This window comes from Schistocerca nitens, chromosome 1, assembly GCF_023898315.1.
Source record: "Schistocerca nitens isolate TAMUIC-IGC-003100 chromosome 1, iqSchNite1.1, whole genome shotgun sequence".
Lineage (NCBI taxonomy): Eukaryota > Metazoa > Arthropoda > Insecta > Orthoptera > Acrididae > Schistocerca > Schistocerca nitens.
This window is the reverse complement of record NC_064614.1, coordinates 522,732,187-522,740,227: the sequence shown is the minus strand read 5'-3', so window position 1 is coordinate 522,740,227 and position 8,041 is coordinate 522,732,187.

Here is an 8,041-nt window from a genome sequence, read left to right as displayed (position 1 = left end):
ATAGTGTGAGGCTGTGGAGGTGTGAACTTAGACATGTGAATTGCTGGTAGTGAAAGTATCTGCCAGCCACACACCTCAAAATAATCAGCATTATTTGCACATCCTTACAGTGCCAGTAGTTAAATACCAGCATAAGGCAACAGTTATTTTTAATTGGAATGAGACAATATTGTCATTTACTGACTCTTAAGATGTGAATTTCTGGGGAGATAGATATTGTGATGATAAATAACAGTAATAGCAATCAGATCAGGAGGGGGGTGGGGGGGTAGAAGAATTAGATGGTAGAGGCTTTATGAGGAAGATGAAGGATTTAGTGATGGAGAAATAACTAATGATTCTTACAGTGAACTTATAGCAAAACAGATAGCAGAACCTGCAGAGGATAAAGAGGAGCTAGAAAAAACTTTAAGGGAATATAGTGATGCTTTGATGAGAGACCAGGTAAAGTGAAGAATTATCAGTTTCATCTAAAGTTGAAACATCGTGAGTCATTTTTCACTGAACCCTATGGTGTACCCACCAGTAAAAGAAGAAAGTTGAAAGGAAGTTACAGAAAATGCAAAAATGGAGGGTAGTGGAAATGATTTGTAGTCATTACACACTTTGTGGAGGGTAAATTTGTAAAAGAAAAGTGGAAGGAAAGAAACTACTGTTGATGAAGAAGTGTAAAATCACTAGAATCATTCAAGAGGATTGTACTCATTTGTGCATCATGCATGTGGCAAATGCAAGGGCCCTAGCCACATGACATTTACTTCCACAGTAACACATTTCTGATTTCACATATTTTCTTAGACTGTCCTTTATCTCTAACTTACACACCTATGTTTGCATAATTGAATGTTTGATTTAAGCACTTTGAATTTTGGATAGGCACATACTTTATAGAAGATGGCACTTTGATTATGAAAATGTACTTGGTTTTTCCCTACACACATATGATGATCTTATAAGGGGTCACATATACCTGGACATCAAAGCATGAAAACATGTATGAGGAGTACAAAGAAAAGTCCACTAATGTCACAGTATCTAGATTTCAAAAAATAATTCATAATTGAACTGATGTAGGATGCAGTTGGTGCAGTGCTAAGCCAAGGAGGGCTGAGAAAGAATCTCCCCATAGCATGTTCATCCAGGACACTTAATAAAGCAAACAGAAATTTTAACACCATTGAAAATGAAACATTCATTATTCATTATTGCTTGGTAGTGAAACGTTTTAGCCCATATGTGTTTGGTCACAAATTTATGATATGTACCAATCATAAACTTCTAACAGGGATTGGAAATATTTTTGGTCCTTAATGAAGCTTAGACTGGAGCTAGAAGAGTATGAATATGAAATTCTATATAAGAACAGGAAAGGCAATCATCACAGATCACTATCAGAAATTCGTGAAGTCAAAGTGGCAACTACAATGCCTAAGGTAACAAGGCCCCTTATCAAGATAGCCACAGACACACTGAAGATGAGAGAGTCAACCTCTGCAGATGAGATTAACAGAGGGCCTTTACTCAAAGATAGAGGAAAGCAAAGGTCAAGTTTTGAAGAAGTAAAAAGGGTTCTATAACAAGAACATGATGTGCCTATTGGTAGAACCTTTGAATGGGTTAGAAAGTATCTCACCTAAGAAGGTATGAAAAAAGATGCGAGGATATATACAGACATGTGAATGTTAACAAAGAAACAAAATCATGCAAAATAAGATAAGGATGCTGCCAAGGATAATAAAAACTCTAGAAAGTGTTTTTGAGGAATGTGCCATCGACATTTTAGGTCCACCAGCCAAGACAGAAGAAAGGTATGAATACATATTAACATTTCAAGATGTAATGACAAAATATATAGTGGCAGAGCCAATAGAGATGCAAGATGATGAGACAGTAGCAAGAGTATTTTAGAAAAAATGATTTTGAAGTCTGATATACTCTCAGTTGTCATCAGCAACATGGGAAGTAATCTTTTCAGTGACATGTTCCAACAGGTGTGCACATTACTGAGAACTGAGAAGAATCAAACAACCAGTACTATCCTCAAAGTAATTGTACATTAGACAGATTGTGCCAAACATTGACTGAGTTTCTGAGACACTTTGTGAATATGAGTCAAACAGATTGGGATTCATGGATAACCTATTCAGTATTTGTTTTTAATATGACACCATACATTGTAACAGGGAATATCCCACATTAATTGTTTTGTGACAGAAAGTGTAATATACTATTTTTTGCAAAAAGACCCCATTGGATTAATGTACAATTGTAATGAGTACACACTGGATCCCAAGGAAAGACTATAATAAATGCATCAGTGTGCAAAAGAGTTCAATAATAGATGTAAAATAAATATAAGGAACACTACAATCAAACTAAAAATCTGAAAGTATTCAAGATGGGAAACAAAGTCTTGCTATATGATGTAAGCAGACAACAAGATAGTCAGTTCAGAGGTCCATTACACGTAGTCAGAACCAAAGGACCTAATGTAGTACTAATTTTAAGAAGGAACAACTTCCTGACCATTCATACTAAGTGACTAAAGGAGTTGTCTTGAATTACAGATGATGCAATGGCTCACACTGGAAATATGAGCATGCACCTATGCAACAGCACATATTATCAGGAAACACCAGATTTCAAAGCGAAAAAATTTAAATATGCACCAAGACTGTACTATCATAATATAGTAAAACTAGTCTATACAGCATCACTTGGAAAACAATCAATTGTGTAAAAGAATTGAAAGATAAATATGAAAAAAAGGAGGAGGAAAAATAAAAAACCACAAAAACGAAACAAATATTGCAAGTATTGGTAGATGTCTGTAAAAGAGGGCTGAGATAGAGTTTACTACAGTGGCAGCTAGTGCTAATCTTCGTTGGTGGTGCCTACATAAAAGTAAAACTTCTTAGTAAAATTTTTCTGAATTGTTTGTTATGGTAATCTTCTTTTATGTCATACTGCTTAAAAACACTAGAAAATTGCAAGTATGTTAATTATACAGTTATAAATATAGGCTTAATACACAAAATGTTGTGGCTATAATAAAGAGTATACATAAGTGAACACGTGTGTGTGTGTGTGTGTGTGTGTGTGTGTGTGTGTGTCAGACATAGAGAGAGAGAGAGTATGTGTCAGTGTGTGTAATATTGTAGTAGAAACAGCAAAGGACTTCGAAAAACAGTTGAATAGAATGGACAGTGTCTTGAAAGGAGGATGTAAGATGAACACCAACAAAAACAAAACAAGGATAAGGGAACATAGCTGAAGTAAATTTGGTGATGCTGAGGGATAGAGATTAGGAAATGATACACTTAAAATCATAGATGAGTTTTGCTATTTGAGCAATAAAATAACTGATGATGGCTAAATTAGAGAGGATATAAAATTGATAATGCTAATGGTGAGGAAAGCATTTCTGAAGAAGAGAAATTTCTTAAGATCAATCATAGATTTAAGTGTCATGAAGTCTTTTCTGAAAGTATTTGTATGGCATGTAACCCTGTATGGAAATGAAACATGGGCAATAAACAGTTTAGACAAGAAAAGAACAGAAGCTTTTGAAATATGGTGCTACAGAAGAATTCTGAAGATTACATGTGTAAATCATCTAACTAATGAGAAGGTACCGAGTAGAACTGGGGTGAAAAGAAATTTGTGACGCAGCCTGACTAGAAGAAGTGATTGGTTGACAGGAGACATTCTGAGGCATCAAGGTGTCACCAATTTAGTACTGGAGGGAATTGTGGGGTGGTAAAAATTGGAGAGGGAGACCAAGAGATGAATACAGGAAGCAGATTCAGAAGGATGAGTTCCAACCACACAGCTCCAGGATATGGAAAGTGATTTGAGTGAAAGTTCAGGCTGGGGGGGAGGTCTAGCTCATGTTCAGCAATAGAGCTTTTGCCTATTTTTTCCAATTTCTGCCAACTGAGGTCTGCAGTGAAACTATTTAAGCTAGGCTGCTTCAAAATATTTGAAAGAATAATAAGTTAAATTCTGATAAAATAATAAGTTAAATGGTAAACAGATATCACCTATAACACAAAATTTCATCTCATTTTAATTTCTTGTTAGAGAGCTCTGTATCTTATTTTGAAAAATATGAAGATTTGGTGGCAAATATAAACTAAATATTGATACAGCAAAGCTAGTTAATGAAACAGCTGCTTTCAAATTCCGTTAAAAATAGCTGATGGAAATTGAAATGAGCGTTTGGCATCATTGGCTGAGAGGCTCCTTGCAGGGCAGGTCCGGCCACCTTGGTGCAGGTCTTATTACATTTGACGCCACATTGGGCAACCTGCGCACTGGATGTGGATGAAATGATGATGAAGACAACACAACACCCAGTCCCTGAGCGGAGAAAATCTCCGACCCAGCCAGGAATCGAACCCGGGCCCGTAGGACGGCAATCTGTCATGCTGACAACTCAGCTATCAGGACGGACAAAAATAGCTGATGAAGTGCACTAACATAGACTCCCACTGGGATATTCTGATTTTTGTATGAAGTAGGGGTTACAAAGCTCTTAGCAAAAAACCAAAGTATCTTTGAGGATATTTCAGACAATTTCAATGTAGTTTTAGAAAATGAAAGATAATAAAAGCTACTTAATATCAATTATAGGTGAAGCAGTCCATCAAATTCAGCTATCTTGTTGAAAGGATATGACACAACTGCTAAATTTGACTTCAGTGATCTCAATATGTTTTCTGCAATCAGAGTAAACAAATGAAAAGTAAAGCTATAATCAGAACACAAAATTTCGAGAGGAATATGTTCTCAGTACTTAATTAGAGCCATTTTTCTTTTATTTCTGTTGGTGGACCATTACTATAAATAATTTAATAGGAGCAAATAAAATCTGTTATTTATTATACATAATGATAAAATAAATATGCAACAACTGCCACAAACAATAATACATAGATTTTGTTTCATTTTCAGTTATTTCAGAAAATCTGTAGAATCTGAAATTTATTTACTATGATTTTGCCATGTGCAATAATTTTCAGCTATGTAGTTCATTTAAGTAATATTTTTCAATAATACTTCATCTATCTTACACCTACCTTACAAATTTCAAAGTTTCCTTTATATGTGTACAAAAAATTAAAGAAATGTAGTTTTGTCTGTATGTGGTGGAGGGGGGGGGGGGGGAGGTGCACAGTATAGAGCACAGTTTTGGCAGTTCTGGCCCGGGTGCAGCTGTGGCTGTGGGTCCAGCCAGATGGCTGCAAACATTTTGTAGATGCACACACAGGTGGGTGAGGAGGGGTGAGAGACAGCACAGTTTGCTAGAGTACAGGGAAATGGGGGTATACATGAGATGCAGCATCCAGTAGACCTTAGCTATGCTAAGGCGAAGAGCAGGGTGGAGAAAGGGAAACATCTTACTAATGTCAGTGTACCTGCAGTCCTGCAGTTTCGTAATTCAGGAGTGTGGAGGCAGTATTGGCAACCTGATGCTGCTCCTAGGTGTTTGATATGTGGGATGGGAAAAGGAAAACAGGTTCGTCACTGTGGAAGGATTTACAGATTCATCACTGTGGAAGGATGTACTGAGATGTGGAGGCATGAGAGAGGGGTAGCGGTAAGGCCTGCCCCAGTTTCTGGCAGTGTCTCTGCAATGGAGCAGTGGAAACTATGCCTGATTACCTCTGGTCTCTGTCACTCATACTACTCCAAAATCGTGTTATACCTGCAAAGACTAGAATTATATCTATATTATATTCCTCGTGCAGCTGGACCCCTCTGGGCATTAACAACAAACTGCTCCTACTTTGCTAGGCTGTTGAGTAGTATAAAAAGTGAAGATAGAGACAGCTCAGAGTCTAATAGGACAAATGATGAAGCAGGAAACACAAAGCACATGTGGAGTATTTCACTTTGTGTAAGAAGTTAATAAGATACTATTTGGTACACTGGAGGAGAAATATGCCTTGTACTTTAAAGCAAAAATAGACATGGTGGAAGGACAATAAAGACAATTTTTATGGCTTAGTAAGGAAAAAGTTAGCATAGTGAACCCACTTTAACTAGTTTCAACAAAACACTGTCCGCAATAGATTACATGAAGAAATTATTGTTGATGGCACACAGGAGTTAAAGAAATACCCTAAATAGGTACATTAACACTACTGATAAAAGACTGCAGCATTTCTCTGTAATAACTGCTGTAAACAAGTAGTTAATATTGTTCATGACTACATGTATTTAATAAATCAGAAAGAGAATATGATAAGAAAATTAATGCCATTGTTCATTCGCAGAAAGGAGCCCTAGAGTCATGCATTTTAATCCAACATTTGATGTAAAGTATCTAGAATTAATCAGGGATGACATTAAAGATAAGAAATTTCCAATAGCACTAATTAAGGACAGTGGATATCTGCTGTTTCAAATAACAGCTTCAGGTAGCATGCTGAGCTATGTTTTAAATGTTCCACTAGTAGAGAAAAATGAGTTCACCCTATAAAAGGTGTTACTTTTACCAATGGAAAGAGATTCTACACAGAAAATACATATGTATCTTGTTCCAAAGTAAGGCATACTTCTAACTGACAGTGCAAAAAGATAGTCTGCAAAACTGAGTAAAGAACAACTTCAGTGTAAATGAATAAACCATAGGATTTGTAAACAGACTTTTATTCTTATGAGTACCCTATTAACGAAACTTGCAAGGCTAGGAAGCTACAACTAATTCATGGGACAGCTGATGATTATAACAAAAAGTGTTTATCTTAATGTTAGTATATGGGAAAGCCACAAATGTTCTGATAAAAGGCATAGGTAAATTTACATTTCATGGCAAATGCAGGGATTATAGTGGCCAAATATTAATTCAATTGGAAAATGTAGTATCTATTAACATCATGAGTAATGACTTTATGGCAGCAGTCTAGATGGAGGCTGACTGCTGCACAATTAATAATGAAAATGAACTTAACAGAATTAAAATTAAATACATGCCTAGATTGTGCAATTAGGCAACTTCACAATCTAAAATTGCTGGATATAAATTAAAGAAGTAGAGGAAGAATTATATTCCCAAGGGAGAAATTTCTTACCCATTTACATGATGCATTTGTTGATACTGCAGATGTTGCAGAGAATTACCAGTTTATATCGGGAACAATAACAGATAACTATTGTTGAAAAGCCTGTGTCAATATTACAGTTGTGAACAGAGTTAATATGATATGACAACTGTCAGTCATTGTAAAGCATAGCATTATAAAATGTAACAGAAGTAGACAAAGTTGATACATTTTATTCAAACAGAAAGAGGACAAAATAGAAAAAGAGCCAGCAAAATATAAGAAAATATTGTAAATATGTAATGGCTTACCAAACACAAATGTTGTATTCATGATAGCCAGTACATGTATATGTAAAAAAAAAAGTGCCTCTTTCCAGTGGACAGCTGAAATTGCTTATCAGGTGTAATGTGTGTCCTCTTTCAGCTTAAATGTTGTAATCACTGGTAGGAGTGACATAATTCACTGTGAATTGTTTCTTTTTCAGAGATGAGAAAGATTATGTCATTTACTGCACAGAATTGTATAAACTGTGTTTTCTCAAAATTTTTTGAGAGTCCAGTTGCAGAGAATGACTTAATAATTTTTTGAAGACATTGTTTGCAGTTTCATTAGTTAATTCTTGTTTGTTGGGTGCGATTACTATATTAGTATCATCAGCAAAAAGAACTAGCTTTGCATCTTCATGAATATAGAGTGGCAAGACATTAATATATACTAAGAATAATAAGGCACCCCATGGGACACCATCCTTGATACCTCGCCAATTTGAGGACTCTGCTGATTTTTGCAGACTATCTGTACTGTTAATTTCAACCTTCTACATTCTTCCAGTTAAATATAATTAAGCCACTCATGCATTGTCCCACTCGTACCACAATACGTAAGCTTATCTAGAAGAATTTCATGATTCAAACAGTCAAAAGCCTTTGAGAGATCACAGTACATCCCAGAGGGTAATGTTCAGTTATTCAGAGCATTTAATATTTGAC